Below are 17,964 nucleotides of genomic sequence, written 5' to 3'. Positions count from 1 at the left end.
GAATAATACGCCCAGAAAAGAGGCGAAAAGGAGAAAAACGTAAAAAAACGTGAAAAAAAAGTAAGAGGAAGAGAAGGGAAAAAAAGGTGGAAATGGGTTTAAAAGTGATTTCGGCGGAGAAATATATATATATATATATATATATATATATATATATATATATATATACGCGCACACACACACATATATATAAACGTATTCTCCGTTGAGATATTGCAGCCGCTGCTGTGTCCAGGCCCAGGAGCCTTAGCACTGTGCTGTGATGTCACTCAATACCACTGACATCACTAGGTGTAAACAACATCTCTCCTTTGCTGTGTATGTGACTATGGAGCTGTTTGGTGATGTCGTCTATTATGGCCTTCATAGAAGCAACAGGAGATTGTTGCATCCATCTAGAACCCTCAGAACTACAGTGCTATGATGTCACTCACTTCCACAGGCCTTGCAGAGTGTAAACAACAACAACCCAGCTTTGTTGTGTATGTAACCATAGGGATTTGTGATGTCACCTAGAACCTTCACAGCAGCGACAGCTTTATGAGGAGCATCAGCACTGCTCTGCCTGAGCAGAACCATCACCGCCATAGGTTGTCAAATAACCCGGATTTAACCCACACAGGTAAGTCCAATGGGGTGCAGGCATGTCCTCTATGCTTACAGCTTCCCGTGGGTGTTGGTTTGATACCGTTTGGGGACAGCCAAGGAGGCATCTGCAGGCAACAAAGGTAGGTGTGTGCTTGTGTGTGTGTTTCCTATGCAGATCCTAAGCCCAGTGTCACATGCAAGTAGGAGGAGTAAGAAGGGTTCCTGGCAAATCCGGGTTATGGATTGCATTTAAAAAGGCCCCGTGGGAGTGCAATGGGCCCCTGTCTTGCTGCTTAGCAATAATGGTATGGGTTTAGGTTCTGCTGTGTGTACTGGTGGTTGACTGCCCCCCAGCCCAGAGTGTGCATGGAAAATTGTCTGGCAGCCTCCCTGACAGCAAGCAGTGATAGTGCCCATGAAGGGGACCTTGTTGGGCCCGCCCCTTTCACGGTTATCGCTTCTCGGCCTTTTGGCTAAGATCAAGTGTAGTATCTGTTCTTATCAGTTTAATATCTGATACGTCCCCTATCTGGGGACCATATATTAAATGGATTTTTGAGAACGGGGGCCGATTTCGAAGCTTGCTTCCGTCGCCCTATGCATTGACCCGATATGGCAGTATCTTCGGGTACAGTGCACCACCCCCTTACAGGGTTAAAAAGAAAGATTCCTACTTTCATTGCTACCTGCTTGCTGGCTAGCCAGCTAGCCAGCCCTGTGGGCCTTGCTGCTGCTGCTGCAGCCAAAAAACAAAAGGTGGTGCTGCTGCTGCTTCTGCTGCTTCTGCTTCTGCTTGTGTCTGGCCGCTGTTGGAGCGTCCAGGCACAGGACTTCTGCTGCTGCTGACTAAATGGCCTCCTTAATTGGATCATTTGAGTAGCCAGCACACCTGTGCAGGTAGGGCATGACATGATAGGCAGCTGCCTTGATAGCGGGTGGGTGCTGAATGTTCCTAATTGACAAAATAAGATTAATGCTTATGAAGAAATATAAAATCTCATCCCTTCCCCAATATCGCGCCACACCCCTACCCCTTAATTCCCTGGTTGAACTTGATGGACATATGTCTTTTTTCGACCGTACTAACTATGTAACTATGTAACATAACATGGGGGGGGTCTCCTGGCTGTTCACACAGGTGTGTCATTGCTGTACATTGACCATGCATTGCTTCTGTGGTATTGCAAAGGCAAAGACAAATGCTTCCAGCCATCCATTGCACTAATGGATTGGTCATCAGCTGGCTGTCTATGTCCCGCATCAATATAGACCAAAGTACAGAGGGTTAGGCTATGCTATTGTGCACCTACCTGATGCATCAGAAGGTGCGAGGCCCTTGCTAAATTCTGTGCACAGACTTTGAGATCTATACTTTAGACTGTATCTAAACCTGCTCCAACATGGACTGACATTCTGGCCTACTTTCAGCCGATGCGACTTGTCTGTCGCTGAACAGTCGCTTTTTATGTATTCAGCACCTATGTATAATGTTGTAAAAATGCTCTAGAAGCTAAAGTCGCAGAAATGTCACACATATTTGGCCTGCAACTTTCTGTGCGACAAATTCAGACAGGAAAAATCAGTATAAATCCTTAGAAAATTATCCCCCAGTGTCTCCATCTGCTGGCGGTATTGAATAAGCATTGCTGCACTGATGGGGTATGCATTAGACGAAAAAAAAGAAGAAAAAGAAGAATAATACGCCCAGAAAAGAGGCGAAAAGGAGAAAAACGTAAAAAAACGTGAAAAAAAAGTAAGAGGAAGAGAAGGGAAAAAAAGGTGGAAATGGGTTTAAAAGTGATTTCGGCGGAGAAATATATATATATATATATATATATATATATATATATATATATATACGCGCACACACACACATATATATAAACGTATTCTCCGTTGAGATATTGCAGCCGCTGCTGTGTCCAGGCCCAGGAGCCTTAGCACTGTGCTGTGATGTCACTCAATACCACTGACATCACTAGGTGTAAACAACATCTCTCCTTTGCTGTGTATGTGACTATGGAGCTGTTTGGTGATGTCGTCTATTATGGCCTTCATAGAAGCAACAGGAGATTGTTGCATCCATCTAGAACCCTCAGAACTACAGTGCTATGATGTCACTCACTTCCACAGGCCTTGCAGAGTGTAAACAACAACAACCCAGCTTTGTTGTGTATGTAACCATAGGGATTTGTGATGTCACCTAGAACCTTCACAGCAGCGACAGCTTTATGAGGAGCATCAGCACTGCTCTGCCTGAGCAGAACCATCACCGCCATAGGTTGTCAAATAACCCGGATTTAACCCACACAGGTAAGTCCAATGGGGTGCAGGCATGTCCTCTATGCTTACAGCTTCCCGTGGGTGTTGGTTTGATACCGTTTGGGGACAGCCAAGGAGGCATCTGCAGGCAACAAAGGTAGGTGTGTGCTTGTGTGTGTGTTTCCTATGCAGATCCTAAGCCCAGTGTCACATGCAAGTAGGAGGAGTAAGAAGGGTTCCTGGCAAATCCGGGTTATGGATTGCATTTAAAAAGGCCCCGTGGGAGTGCAATGGGCCCCTGTCTTGCTGCTTAGCAATAATGGTATGGGTTTAGGTTCTGCTGTGTGTACTGGTGGTTGACTGCCCCCCAGCCCAGAGTGTGCATGGAAAATTGTCTGGCAGCCTCCCTGACAGCAAGCAGTGATAGTGCCCATGAAGGGGACCTTGTTGGGCCCGCCCCTTTCACGGTTATCGCTTCTCGGCCTTTTGGCTAAGATCAAGTGTAGTATCTGCTCGCTTGGTCTGGTCAGAGGGTGTCTGGGGTACCCGGCTCCTTGGCCTGGGGGGATCGTCCTTCTTAACGGAGGGACTTCACCCCCCTGCTGCTATTAGGGAGCCGGCTTAGTCCCCAGACAACGGGAGGCGATCACCCTTCACTGCCCACTCTTTGGTGGGGGAGTGTTTTTCTGTCCCTGCCTGGACACGCCTATTGAAGATGGAAGAGATCATGGACACCTCTCAATCTGTTGGAGAGGAGGTTCCTTTTTTTGGGAAGATCAAGAATGGGGTCCGGATCCTGCTGAAAGACCTTGAGAAGAAAAGAAGAGGACTTTCCTTTGTAATGGAGGAAATTCTTTTTGGAGTTTTGGAAATTGCAAAGACACAAATCCTTTCCATGTTGGAATTTCCAAAGAAAGGGTGCTTTGATGTTATTTTGGTTTCCGAAGAGGATTATGATTTATTTTGGAAGAAATTTGAGACAATCAAGTCTGATCCAGTGTGGGAGGGCGTGGAAGTCATTCCCCACTTTCCCAGGAGAGAAAGAATTTTAACGGTGAGGATGTATAGTCCTTACGTCCCTGAGGAGGATATTATAATTCTTTTGATCCAATTTTGTGAGGAAATTGCGCCACTTGGGAAAATTTATAATCAGTATGGAGTCTGGACAACAAAGTGGAGATTTAAAGTAAAGTTCAAGGAAGACGCAGATGGAAGAGTTCTTTATCCCCCTGCCCGTTTTAAAATAGGGGTTATCAATGGAGATATGTTTTTTGCAGGTATGCAGAATTTCTGTAGAAAATGCAAGAAATATGGCCATTTAAAGGAAGAGTGCACCTCAATGTGGTGCCAAAAATGCCAAAAAGAAGGTCATGAAATCGAATCCTGTAGCCAAAAAAGTAAATGTAATTTATGTAACAAAATTGGTCACATGTATGTGAACTGTCCAAAGAGGAAGAAGAAAAGAGAAGAAGAAGTTTCTGAACAAGAGCCAGAAATTAAAAGATCTGTGAGAAAAGATAAGGAAGTGGTAACCCAAGAGCCAAAAATTGTTGGAAAAGAGATGATAGTAGAAGAAAAGAACATTGGAGAGCATAAGAGTAAAAAGAAAAATGAAGAGCCGGTGAGAGATTTAAGAGGATATTCAGGGTCTTTCCAAACTATTTTGGAGAGAGCTCCAGATGAGGAAAGAGAATTGTTCTTACAGGACCTGGATGATCTATTATCCACCTTTAAAGCCCAGTTACCTGCAGTAAGAAACAAAGTTTATGATTCTTTTCGCCCTGACGTGGATCGATTTATGGTAACTTATAAAATACCGGCCTGGTTGGCCATCCCAGTAAAAAGGGAAATGGAAAAAGGAAGCTTAACCTATGGTTTAATTGATTACTTGGCAGTTTACGCCCGGAGAAAGGGAATGAATTTGTTATAATTTTGGAATGTTTATTATTTTTATTGTTGTTATAATATTTTATTTCAATTTGTCTTTTTTTTAGGAATAAATAAAAGTGTTACCTGATGATGAACAAAACAATCGAGTCCATATAAGATCTTGGAGCTCTGATTGAGTTCTGAGGGCTAACTAAAAAAAAAAATCTGTTCTTATCAGTTTAATATCTGATACGTCCCCTATCTGGGGACCATATATTAAATGGATTTTTGAGAACGGGGGCCGATTTCGAAGCTTGCTTCCGTCGCCCTATGCATTGACCCGATATGGCAGTATCTTCGGGTACAGTGCACCACCCCCTTACAGGGTTAAAAAGAAAGATTCCTACTTTCATTGCTACCTGCTTGCTGGCTAGCCAGCTAGCCAGCCCTGTGGGCCTTGCTGCTGCTGCTGCAGCCAAAAAACAAAAGGTGGTGCTGCTGCTTCTGCTGCTTCTGCTTCTGCTTGTGTCTGGCCGCTGTTGGAGCGTCCAGGCACAGGACTTCTGCTGCTGCTGACTAAATGGCCTCCTTAATTGGATCATTTGAGTAGCCAGCACACCTGTGCAGGTAGGGCATGACATGATAGGCAGCTGCCTTGATAGCGGGTGGGTGCTGAATGTTCCTAATTGACAAAATAAGATTAATGCTTATGAAGAAATATAAAATCTCATCCCTTCCCCAATATCGCGCCACACCCCTACCCCTTAATTCCCTGGTTGAACTTGATGGACATATGTCTTTTTTCGACCGTACTAACTATGTAACTATGTAACATAACATGGGGGGGGTCTCCTGGCTGTTCACACAGGTGTGTCATTGCTGTACATTGACCATGCATTGCTTCTGTGGTATTGCAAAGGCAAAGACAAATGCTTCCAGCCATCCATTGCACTAATGGATTGGTCATCAGCTGGCTGTCTATGTCCCGCATCAATATAGACCAAAGTACAGAGGGTTAGGCTATGCTATTGTGCACCTACCTGATGCATCAGAAGGTGCGAGGCCCTTGCTAAATTCTGTGCACAGACTTTGAGATCTATACTTTAGACTGTATCTAAACCTGCTCCAACATGGACTGACATTCTGGCCTACTTTCAGCCGATGCGACTTGTCTGTCGCTGAACAGTCGCTTTTTATGTATTCAGCACCTATGTATAATGTTGTAAAAATGCTCTAGAAGCTAAAGTCGCAGAAATGTCACACATATTTGGCCTGCAACTTTCTGTGCGACAAATTCAGACAGGAAAAATCAGTATAAATCCTTAGAAAATTATCCCCCAGTGTCTCCATCTGCTGGCGGTATTGAATAAGCATTGCTGCACTGATGGGGTATGCATTAGACGAAAAAAAAGAAGAAAAAGAAGAATAATACGCCCAGAAAAGAGGCGAAAAGGAGAAAAACGTAAAAAAACGTGAAAAAAAAGTAAGAGGAAGAGAAGGGAAAAAAAGGTGGAAATGGGTTTAAAAGTGATTTCGGCGGAGAAATATATATATATATATATATATATATATATATATATATATATATATACGCGCACACACACACATATATATAAACGTATTCTCCGTTGAGATATTGCAGCCGCTGCTGTGTCCAGGCCCAGGAGCCTTAGCACTGTGCTGTGATGTCACTCAATACCACTGACATCACTAGGTGTAAACAACATCTCTCCTTTGCTGTGTATGTGACTATGGAGCTGTTTGGTGATGTCGTCTATTATGGCCTTCATAGAAGCAACAGGAGATTGTTGCATCCATCTAGAACCCTCAGAACTACAGTGCTATGATGTCACTCACTTCCACAGGCCTTGCAGAGTGTAAACAACAACAACCCAGCTTTGTTGTGTATGTAACCATAGGGATTTGTGATGTCACCTAGAACCTTCACAGCAGCGACAGCTTTATGAGGAGCATCAGCACTGCTCTGCCTGAGCAGAACCATCACCGCCATAGGTTGTCAAATAACCCGGATTTAACCCACACAGGTAAGTCCAATGGGGTGCAGGCATGTCCTCTATGCTTACAGCTTCCCGTGGGTGTTGGTTTGATACCGTTTGGGGACAGCCAAGGAGGCATCTGCAGGCAACAAAGGTAGGTGTGTGCTTGTGTGTGTGTTTCCTATGCAGATCCTAAGCCCAGTGTCACATGCAAGTAGGAGGAGTAAGAAGGGTTCCTGGCAAATCCGGGTTATGGATTGCATTTAAAAAGGCCCCGTGGGAGTGCAATGGGCCCCTGTCTTGCTGCTTAGCAATAATGGTATGGGTTTAGGTTCTGCTGTGTGTACTGGTGGTTGACTGCCCCCCAGCCCAGAGTGTGCATGGAAAATTGTCTGGCAGCCTCCCTGACAGCAAGCAGTGATAGTGCCCATGAAGGGGACCTTGTTGGGCCCGCCCCTTTCACGGTTATCGCTTCTCGGCCTTTTGGCTAAGATCAAGTGTAGTATCTGTTCTTATCAGTTTAATATCTGATACGTCCCCTATCTGGGGACCATATATTAAATGGATTTTTGAGAACGGGGGCCGATTTCGAAGCTTGCTTCCGTCGCCCTATGCATTGACCCGATATGGCAGTATCTTCGGGTACAGTGCACCACCCCCTTACAGGGTTAAAAAGAAAGATTCCTACTTTCATTGCTACCTGCTTGCTGGCTAGCCAGCTAGCCAGCCCTGTGGGCCTTGCTGCTGCTGCTGCAGCCAAAAAACAAAAGGTGGTGCTGCTGCTGCTTCTGCTGCTTCTGCTTCTGCTTGTGTCTGGCCGCTGTTGGAGCGTCCAGGCACAGGACTTCTGCTGCTGCTGACTAAATGGCCTCCTTAATTGGATCATTTGAGTAGCCAGCACACCTGTGCAGGTAGGGCATGACATGATAGGCAGCTGCCTTGATAGCGGGTGGGTGCTGAATGTTCCTAATTGACAAAATAAGATTAATGCTTATGAAGAAATATAAAATCTCATCCCTTCCCCAATATCGCGCCACACCCCTACCCCTTAATTCCCTGGTTGAACTTGATGGACATATGTCTTTTTTCGACCGTACTAACTATGTAACTATGTAACATAACATGGGGGGGGTCTCCTGGCTGTTCACACAGGTGTGTCATTGCTGTACATTGACCATGCATTGCTTCTGTGGTATTGCAAAGGCAAAGACAAATGCTTCCAGCCATCCATTGCACTAATGGATTGGTCATCAGCTGGCTGTCTATGTCCCGCATCAATATAGACCAAAGTACAGAGGGTTAGGCTATGCTATTGTGCACCTACCTGATGCATCAGAAGGTGCGAGGCCCTTGCTAAATTCTGTGCACAGACTTTGAGATCTATACTTTAGACTGTATCTAAACCTGCTCCAACATGGACTGACATTCTGGCCTACTTTCAGCCGATGCGACTTGTCTGTCGCTGAACAGTCGCTTTTTATGTATTCAGCACCTATGTATAATGTTGTAAAAATGCTCTAGAAGCTAAAGTCGCAGAAATGTCACACATATTTGGCCTGCAACTTTCTGTGCGACAAATTCAGACAGGAAAAATCAGTATAAATCCTTAGAAAATTATCCCCCAGTGTCTCCATCTGCTGGCGGTATTGAATAAGCATTGCTGCACTGATGGGGTATGCATTAGACGAAAAAAAAGAAGAAAAAGAAGAATAATACGCCCAGAAAAGAGGCGAAAAGGAGAAAAACGTAAAAAAACGTGAAAAAAAAGTAAGAGGAAGAGAAGGGAAAAAAAGGTGGAAATGGGTTTAAAAGTGATTTCGGCGGAGAAATATATATATATATATATATATATATATATATATATATATATATACGCGCACACACACACATATATATAAACGTATTCTCCGTTGAGATATTGCAGCCACTGCTGTGTCCAGGCCCAGGAGCCTTAGCACTGTGCTGTGATGTCACTCAATACCACTGACATCACTAGGTGTAAACAACATCTCTCCTTTGCTGTGTATGTGACTATGGAGCTGTTTGGTGATGTCGTCTATTATGGCCTTCATAGAAGCAACAGGAGATTGTTGCATCCATCTAGAACCCTCAGAACTACAGTGCTATGATGTCACTCACTTCCACAGGCCTTGCAGAGTGTAAACAACAACAACCCAGCTTTGTTGTGTATGTAACCATAGGGATTTGTGATGTCACCTAGAACCTTCACAGCAGCGACAGCTTTATGAGGAGCATCAGCACTGCTCTGCCTGAGCAGAACCATCACCGCCATAGGTTGTCAAATAACCCGGATTTAACCCACACAGGTAAGTCCAATGGGGTGCAGGCATGTCCTCTATGCTTACAGCTTCCCGTGGGTGTTGGTTTGATACCGTTTGGGGACAGCCAAGGAGGCATCTGCAGGCAACAAAGGTAGGTGTGTGCTTGTGTGTGTGTTTCCTATGCAGATCCTAAGCCCAGTGTCACATGCAAGTAGGAGGAGTAAGAAGGGTTCCTGGCAAATCCGGGTTATGGATTGCATTTAAAAAGGCCCCGTGGGAGTGCAATGGGCCCCTGTCTTGCTGCTTAGCAATAATGGTATGGGTTTAGGTTCTGCTGTGTGTACTGGTGGTTGACTGCCCCCCAGCCCAGAGTGTGCATGGAAAATTGTCTGGCAGCCTCCCTGACAGCAAGCAGTGATAGTGCCCATGAAGGGGACCTTGTTGGGCCCGCCCCTTTCACGGTTATCGCTTCTCGGCCTTTTGGCTAAGATCAAGTGTAGTATCTGTTCTTATCAGTTTAATATCTGATACGTCCCCTATCTGGGGACCATATATTAAATGGATTTTTGAGAACGGGGGCCGATTTCGAAGCTTGCTTCCGTCGCCCTATGCATTGACCCGATATGGCAGTATCTTCGGGTACAGTGCACCACCCCCTTACAGGGTTAAAAAGAAAGATTCCTACTTTCATTGCTACCTGCTTGCTGGCTAGCCAGCTAGCCAGCCCTGTGGGCCTTGCTGCTGCTGCTGCAGCCAAAAAACAAAAGGTGGTGCTGCTGCTGCTTCTGCTGCTTCTGCTTCTGCTTGTGTCTGGCCGCTGTTGGAGCGTCCAGGCACAGGACTTCTGCTGCTGCTGACTAAATGGCCTCCTTAATTGGATCATTTGAGTAGCCAGCACACCTGTGCAGGTAGGGCATGACATGATAGGCAGCTGCCTTGATAGCGGGTGGGTGCTGAATGTTCCTAATTGACAAAATAAGATTAATGCTTATGAAGAAATATAAAATCTCATCCCTTCCCCAATATCGCGCCACACCCCTACCCCTTAATTCCCTGGTTGAACTTGATGGACATATGTCTTTTTTCGACCGTACTAACTATGTAACTATGTAACATAACATGGGGGGGGTCTCCTGGCTGTTCACACAGGTGTGTCATTGCTGTACATTGACCATGCATTGCTTCTGTGGTATTGCAAAGGCAAAGACAAATGCTTCCAGCCATCCATTGCACTAATGGATTGGTCATCAGCTGGCTGTCTATGTCCCGCATCAATATAGACCAAAGTACAGAGGGTTAGGCTATGCTATTGTGCACCTACCTGATGCATCAGAAGGTGCGAGGCCCTTGCTAAATTCTGTGCACAGACTTTGAGATCTATACTTTAGACTGTATCTAAACCTGCTCCAACATGGACTGACATTCTGGCCTACTTTCAGCCGATGCGACTTGTCTGTCGCTGAACAGTCGCTTTTTATGTATTCAGCACCTATGTATAATGTTGTAAAAATGCTCTAGAAGCTAAAGTCGCAGAAATGTCACACATATTTGGCCTGCAACTTTCTGTGCGACAAATTCAGACAGGAAAAATCAGTATAAATCCTTAGAAAATTATCCCCCAGTGTCTCCATCTGCTGGCGGTATTGAATAAGCATTGCTGCACTGATGGGGTATGCATTAGACGAAAAAAAAGAAGAAAAAGAAGAATAATACGCCCAGAAAAGAGGCGAAAAGGAGAAAAACGTAAAAAAACGTGAAAAAAAAGTAAGAGGAAGAGAAGGGAAAAAAAGGTGGAAATGGGTTTAAAAGTGATTTCGGCGGAGAATATATATATATATATATATATATATATATATATATATATATATACGCGCACACACACACATATATATAAACGTATTCTCCGTTGAGATATTGCAGCCGCTGCTGTGTCCAGGCCCAGGAGCCTTAGCACTGTGCTGTGATGTCACTCAATACCACTGACATCACTAGGTGTAAACAACATCTCTCCTTTGCTGTGTATGTGACTATGGAGCTGTTTGGTGATGTCGGTCTATTATGGCCTTCATAGAAGCAACAGGAGATTGTTGCATCCATCTAGAACCCTCAGAACTACAGTGCTATGATGTCACTCACTTCCACAGGCCTTGCAGAGTGTAAACAACAACAACCCAGCTTTGTTGTGTATGTAACCATAGGGATTTGTGATGTCACCTAGAACCTTCACAGCAGCGACAGCTTTATGAGGAGCATCAGCACTGCTCTGCCTGAGCAGAACCATCACCGCCATAGGTTGTCAAATAACCCGGATTTAACCCACACAGGTAAGTCCAATGGGGTGCAGGCATGTCCTCTATGCTTACAGCTTCCCGTGGGTGTTGGTTTGATACCGTTTGGGGACAGCCAAGGAGGCATCTGCAGGCAACAAAGGTAGGTGTGTGCTTGTGTGTGTGTTTCCTATGCAGATCCTAAGCCCAGTGTCACATGCAAGTAGGAGGAGTAAGAAGGGTTCCTGGCAAATCCGGGTTATGGATTGCATTTAAAAAGGCCCCGTGGGAGTGCAATGGGCCCCTGTCTTGCTGCTTAGCAATAATGGTATGGGTTTAGGTTCTGCTGTGTGTACTGGTGGTTGACTGCCCCCCAGCCCAGAGTGTGCATGGAAAATTGTCTGGCAGCCTCCCTGACAGCAAGCAGTGATAGTGCCCATGAAGGGGACCTTGTTGGGCCCGCCCCTTTCACGGTTATCGCTTCTCGGCCTTTTGGCTAAGATCAAGTGTAGTATCTGTTCTTATCAGTTTAATATCTGATACGTCCCCTATCTGGGGACCATATATTAAATGGATTTTTGAGAACGGGGGCCGATTTCGAAGCTTGCTTCCGTCGCCCTATGCATTGACCCGATATGGCAGTATCTTCGGGTACAGTGCACCACCCCCTTACAGGGTTAAAAAGAAAGATTCCTACTTTCATTGCTACCTGCTTGCTGGCTAGCCAGCTAGCCAGCCCTGTGGGCCTTGCTGCTGCTGCTGCAGCCAAAAAACAAAAGGTGGTGCTGCTGCTGCTTCTGCTGCTTCTGCTTCTGCTTGTGTCTGGCCGCTGTTGGAGCGTCCAGGCACAGGACTTCTGCTGCTGCTGACTAAATGGCCTCCTTAATTGGATCATTTGAGTAGCCAGCACACCTGTGCAGGTAGGGCATGACATGATAGGCAGCTGCCTTGATAGCGGGTGGGTGCTGAATGTTCCTAATTGACAAAATAAGATTAATGCTTATGAAGAAATATAAAATCTCATCCCTTCCCCAATATCGCGCCACACCCCTACCCCTTAATTCCCTGGTTGAACTTGATGGACATATGTCTTTTTTCGACCGTACTAACTATGTAACTATGTAACATAACATGGGGGGGGTCTCCTGGCTGTTCACACAGGTGTGTCATTGCTGTACATTGACCATGCATTGCTTCTGTGGTATTGCAAAGGCAAAGACAAATGCTTCCAGCCATCCATTGCACTAATGGATTGGTCATCAGCTGGCTGTCTATGTCCCGCATCAATATAGACCAAAGTACAGAGGGTTAGGCTATGCTATTGTGCACCTACCTGATGCATCAGAAGGTGCGAGGCCCTTGCTAAATTCTGTGCACAGACTTTGAGATCTATACTTTAGACTGTATCTAAACCTGCTCCAACATGGACTGACATTCTGGCCTACTTTCAGCCGATGCGACTTGTCTGTCGCTGAACAGTCGCTTTTTATGTATTCAGCACCTATGTATAATGTTGTAAAAATGCTCTAGAAGCTAAAGTCGCAGAAATGTCACACATATTTGGCCTGCAACTTTCTGTGCGACAAATTCAGACAGGAAAAATCAGTATAAATCCTTAGAAAATTATCCCCCAGTGTCTCCATCTGCTGGCGGTATTGAATAAGCATTGCTGCACTGATGGGGTATGCATTAGACGAAAAAAAAGAAGAAAAAGAAGAATAATACGCCCAGAAAAGAGGCGAAAAGGAGAAAAACGTAAAAAAACGTGAAAAAAAAGTAAGAGGAAGAGAAGGGAAAAAAAGGTGGAAATGGGTTTAAAAGTGATTTCGGCGGAGAAATATATATATATATATATATATATATATATATATATATATATATACGCGCACACACACACATATATATAAACGTATTCTCCGTTGAGATATTGCAGCCGCTGCTGTGTCCAGGCCCAGGAGCCTTAGCACTGTGCTGTGATGTCACTCAATACCACTGACATCACTAGGTGTAAACAACATCTCTCCTTTGCTGTGTATGTGACTATGGAGCTGTTTGGTGATGTCGTCTATTATGGCCTTCATAGAAGCAACAGGAGATTGTTGCATCCATCTAGAACCCTCAGAACTACAGTGCTATGATGTCACTCACTTCCACAGGCCTTGCAGAGTGTAAACAACAACAACCCAGCTTTGTTGTGTATGTAACCATAGGGATTTGTGATGTCACCTAGAACCTTCACAGCAGCGACAGCTTTATGAGGAGCATCAGCACTGCTCTGCCTGAGCAGAACCATCACCGCCATAGGTTGTCAAATAACCCGGATTTAACCCACACAGGTAAGTCCAATGGGGTGCAGGCATGTCCTCTATGCTTACAGCTTCCCGTGGGTGTTGGTTTGATACCGTTTGGGGACAGCCAAGGAGGCATCTGCAGGCAACAAAGGTAGGTGTGTGCTTGTGTGTGTGTTTCCTATGCAGATCCTAAGCCCAGTGTCACATGCAAGTAGGAGGAGTAAGAAGGGTTCCTGGCAAATCCGGGTTATGGATTGCATTTAAAAAGGCCCCGTGGGAGTGCAATGGGCCCCTGTCTTGCTGCTTAGCAATAATGGTATGGGTTTAGGTTCTGCTGTGTGTACTGGTGGTTGACTGCCCCCCAGCCCAGAGTGTGCATGGAAAATTGTCTGGCAGCCTCCCTGACAGCAAGCAGTGATAGTGCCCATGAAGGGGACCTTGTTGGGCCCGCCCCTTTCACGGTTATCGCTTCTCGGCCTTTTGGCTAAGATCAAGTGTAGTATCTGTTCTTATCAGTTTAATATCTGATACGTCCCCTATCTGGGGACCATATATTAAATGGATTTTTGAGAACGGGGGCCGATTTCGAAGCTTGCTTCCGTCGCCCTATGCATTGACCCGATATGGCAGTATCTTCGGGTACAGTGCACCACCCCCTTACAGGGTTAAAAAGAAAGATTCCTACTTTCATTGCTACCTGCTTGCTGGCTAGCCAGCTAGCCAGCCCTGTGGGCCTTGCTGCTGCTGCTGCTGCAGCCAAAAAACAAAAGGTGGTGCTGCTGCTGCTTCTGCTGCTTCTGCTTCTGCTTGTGTCTGGCCGCTGTTGGAGCGTCCAGGCACAGGACTTCTGCTGCTGCTGACTAAATGGCCTCCTTAATTGGATCATTTGAGTAGCCAGCACACCTGTGCAGGTAGGGCATGACATGATAGGCAGCTGCCTTGATAGCGGGTGGGTGCTGAATGTTCCTAATTGACAAAATAAGATTAATGCTTATGAAGAAATATAAAATCTCATCCCTTCCCCAATATCGCGCCACACCCCTACCCCTTAATTCCCTGGTTGAACTTGATGGACATATGTCTTTTTTCGACCGTACTAACTATGTAACTATGTAACATAACATGGGGGGGGTCTCCTGGCTGTTCACACAGGTGTGTCATTGCTGTACATTGACCATGCATTGCTTCTGTGGTATTGCAAAGGCAAAGACAAATGCTTCCAGCCATCCATTGCACTAATGGATTGGTCATCAGCTGGCTGTCTATGTCCCGCATCAATATAGACCAAAGTACAGAGGGTTAGGCTATGCTATTGTGCACCTACCTGATGCATCAGAAGGTGCGAGGCCCTTGCTAAATTCTGTGCACAGACTTTGAGATCTATACTTTAGACTGTATCTAAACCTGCTCCAACATGGACTGACATTCTGGCCTACTTTCAGCCGATGCGACTTGTCTGTCGCTGAACAGTCGCTTTTTATGTATTCAGCACCTATGTATAATGTTGTAAAAATGCTCTAGAAGCTAAAGTCGCAGAAATGTCACACATATTTGGCCTGCAACTTTCTGTGCGACAAATTCAGACAGGAAAAATCAGTATAAATCCTTAGAAAATTATCCCCCAGTGTCTCCATCTGCTGGCGGTATTGAATAAGCATTGCTGCACTGATGGGGTATGCATTAGACGAAAAAAAAGAAGAAAAAGAAGAATAATACGCCCAGAAAAGAGGCGAAAAGGAGAAAAACGTAAAAAAACGTGAAAAAAAAGTAAGAGGAAGAGAAGGGAAAAAAAGGTGGAAATGGGTTTAAAAGTGATTTCGGCGGAGAAATATATATATATATATATATATATATATATATATATATACGCGCACACACACACATATATATAAACGTATTCTCCGTTGAGATATTGCAGCCGCTGCTGTGTCCAGGCCCAGGAGCCTTAGCACTGTGCTGTGATGTCACTCAATACCACTGACATCACTAGGTGTAAACAACATCTCTCCTTTGCTGTGTATGTGACTATGGAGCTGTTTGGTGATGTCGTCTATTATGGCCTTCATAGAAGCAACAGGAGATTGTTGCATCCATCTAGAACCCTCAGAACTACAGTGCTATGATGTCACTCACTTCCACAGGCCTTGCAGAGTGTAAACAACAACAACCCAGCTTTGTTGTGTATGTAACCATAGGGATTTGTGATGTCACCTAGAACCTTCACAGCAGCGACAGCTTTATGAGGAGCATCAGCACTGCTCTGCCTGAGCAGAACCATCACCGCCATAGGTTGTCAAATAACCCGGATTTAACCCACACAGGTAAGTCCAATGGGGTGCAGGCATGTCCTCTATGCTTACAGCTTCCCGTGGGTGTTGGTTTGATACCGTTTGGGGACAGCCAAGGAGGCATCTGCAGGCAACAAAGGTAGGTGTGTGCTTGTGTGTGTGTTTCCTATGCAGATCCTAAGCCCAGTGTCACATGCAAGTAGGAGGAGTAAGAAGGGTTCCTGGCAAATCCGGGTTATGGATTGCATTTAAAAAGGCCCCGTGGGAGTGCAATGGGCCCCTGTCTTGCTGCTTAGCAATAATGGTATGGGTTTAGGTTCTGCTGTGTGTACTGGTGGTTGACTGCCCCCCAGCCCAGAGTGTGCATGGAAAATTGTCTGGCAGCCTCCCTGACAGCAAGCAGTGATAGTGCCCATGAAGGGGACCTTGTTGGGCCCGCCCCTTTCACGGTTATCGCTTCTCGGCCTTTTGGCTAAGATCAAGTGTAGTATCTGTTCTTATCAGTTTAATATCTGATACGTCCCCTATCTGGGGACCATATATTAAATGGATTTTTGAGAACGGGGGCCGATTTCGAAGCTTGCTTCCGTCGCCCTATGCATTGACCCGATATGGCAGTATCTTCGGGTACAGTGCACCACCCCCTTACAGGGTTAAAAAGAAAGATTCCTACTTTCATTGCTACCTGCTTGCTGGCTAGCCAGCTAGCCAGCCCTGTGGGCCTTGCTGCTGCTGCTGCAGCCAAAAAACAAAAGGTGGTGCTGCTGCTGCTTCTGCTGCTTCTGCTTCTGCTTGTGTCTGGCCGCTGTTGGAGCGTCCAGGCACAGGACTTCTGCTGCTGCTGACTAAATGGCCTCCTTAATTGGATCATTTGAGTAGCCAGCACACCTGTGCAGGTAGGGCATGACATGATAGGCAGCTGCCTTGATAGCGGGTGGGTGCTGAATGTTCCTAATTGACAAAATAAGATTAATGCTTATGAAGAAATATAAAATCTCATCCCTTCCCAATATCGCGCCACACCCCTACCCCTTAATTCCCTGGTTGAACTTGATGGACATATGTCTTTTTTCGACCGTACTAACTATGTAACTATGTAACATAACATGGGGGGGGTCTCCTGGCTGTTCACACAGGTGTGTCATTGCTGTACATTGACCATGCATTGCTTCTGTGGTATTGCAAAGGCAAAGACAAATGCTTCCAGCCATCCATTGCACTAATGGATTGGTCATCAGCTGGCTGTCTATGTCCCGCATCAATATAGACCAAAGTACAGAGGGTTAGGCTATGCTATTGTGCACCTACCTGATGCATCAGAAGGTGCGAGGCCCTTGCTAAATTCTGTGCACAGACTTTGAGATCTATACTTTAGACTGTATCTAAACCTGCTCCAACATGGACTGACATTCTGGCCTACTTTCAGCCGATGCGACTTGTCTGTCGCTGAACAGTCGCTTTTTATGTATTCAGCACCTATGTATAATGTTGTAAAAATGCTCTAGAAGCTAAAGTCGCAGAAATGTCACACATATTTGGCCTGCAACTTTCTGTGCGACAAATTCAGACAGGAAAAATCAGTATAAATCCTTAGAAAATTATCCCCCAGTGTCTCCATCTGCTGGCGGTATTGAATAAGCATTGCTGCACTGATGGGGTATGCATTAGACGAAAAAAAAGAAGAAAAAGAAGAATAATACGCCCAGAAAAGAGGCGAAAAGGAGAAAAACGTAAAAAAACGTGAAAAAAAAGTAAGAGGAAGAGAAGGGAAAAAAAGGTGGAAATGGGTTTAAAAGTGATTTCGGCGGAGAATATATATATATATATATATATATATATATATATATATATATATACGCGCACACACACACATATATATAAACGTATTCTCCGTTGAGATATTGCAGCCACTGCTGTGTCCAGGCCCAGGAGCCTTAGCACTGTGCTGTGATGTCACTCAATACCACTGACATCACTAGGTGTAAACAACATCTCTCCTTTGCTGTGTATGTGACTATGGAGCTGTTTGGTGATGTCGTCTATTATGGCCTTCATAGAAGCAACAGGAGATTGTTGCATCCATCTAGAACCCTCAGAACTACAGTGCTATGATGTCACTC

At 45.2% G+C, this 17,964-nt stretch overlaps 7 non-coding genes and 1 pseudogene across 7 annotated transcripts; all 8 read left to right on the top strand.

Annotated features, from left to right (window-relative positions):
• Positions 1-1,041: 1,041 nt before the first annotated feature.
• LOC130337778 (U2 spliceosomal RNA) lies at positions 1,042-1,232 on the top strand. Its single transcript, XR_008878607.1, has one exon. It is a non-coding gene; the product is annotated as a U2 spliceosomal RNA (small nuclear RNA).
• Positions 1,233-3,320: 2,088 nt separating this feature from the next.
• Positions 3,321-3,457, top strand: LOC130337758 (U2 spliceosomal RNA; annotated as a pseudogene).
• A 1,454-nt stretch (positions 3,458-4,911) lies between these two features.
• LOC130337755 (U2 spliceosomal RNA) lies at positions 4,912-5,096 on the top strand. Its single transcript, XR_008878589.1, has one exon. It is a non-coding gene; the product is annotated as a U2 spliceosomal RNA (small nuclear RNA).
• A 2,087-nt stretch (positions 5,097-7,183) lies between these two features.
• LOC130337776 (U2 spliceosomal RNA) lies at positions 7,184-7,374 on the top strand. The gene has a single exon (XR_008878605.1). It is a non-coding gene; the product is annotated as a U2 spliceosomal RNA (small nuclear RNA).
• Positions 7,375-9,462: 2,088 nt separating this feature from the next.
• Positions 9,463-9,653, top strand: LOC130337775 (U2 spliceosomal RNA). The gene has a single exon (XR_008878604.1). It is a non-coding gene; the product is annotated as a U2 spliceosomal RNA (small nuclear RNA).
• Positions 9,654-11,741: 2,088 nt separating this feature from the next.
• LOC130337774 (U2 spliceosomal RNA) lies at positions 11,742-11,932 on the top strand. Its single transcript, XR_008878603.1, has one exon. It is a non-coding gene; the product is annotated as a U2 spliceosomal RNA (small nuclear RNA).
• Positions 11,933-14,020: 2,088 nt separating this feature from the next.
• Positions 14,021-14,211, top strand: LOC130337773 (U2 spliceosomal RNA). The gene has a single exon (XR_008878602.1). It is a non-coding gene; the product is annotated as a U2 spliceosomal RNA (small nuclear RNA).
• A 2,085-nt stretch (positions 14,212-16,296) lies between these two features.
• On the top strand, positions 16,297-16,487 carry LOC130337772 (U2 spliceosomal RNA). Its single transcript, XR_008878601.1, has one exon. It is a non-coding gene; the product is annotated as a U2 spliceosomal RNA (small nuclear RNA).
• Positions 16,488-17,964: the final 1,477 nt, after the last annotated feature.

The sequence above is a fragment of the Hyla sarda genome, unplaced genomic scaffold (genome assembly GCF_029499605.1).
Source record: "Hyla sarda isolate aHylSar1 unplaced genomic scaffold, aHylSar1.hap1 scaffold_506, whole genome shotgun sequence".
Classification (NCBI taxonomy): Eukaryota; Metazoa; Chordata; class Amphibia; order Anura; family Hylidae; genus Hyla; species Hyla sarda.
Note: the sequence above shows the minus strand (reverse complement) of the source record. Positions and strands in the feature narration are given on the sequence as shown.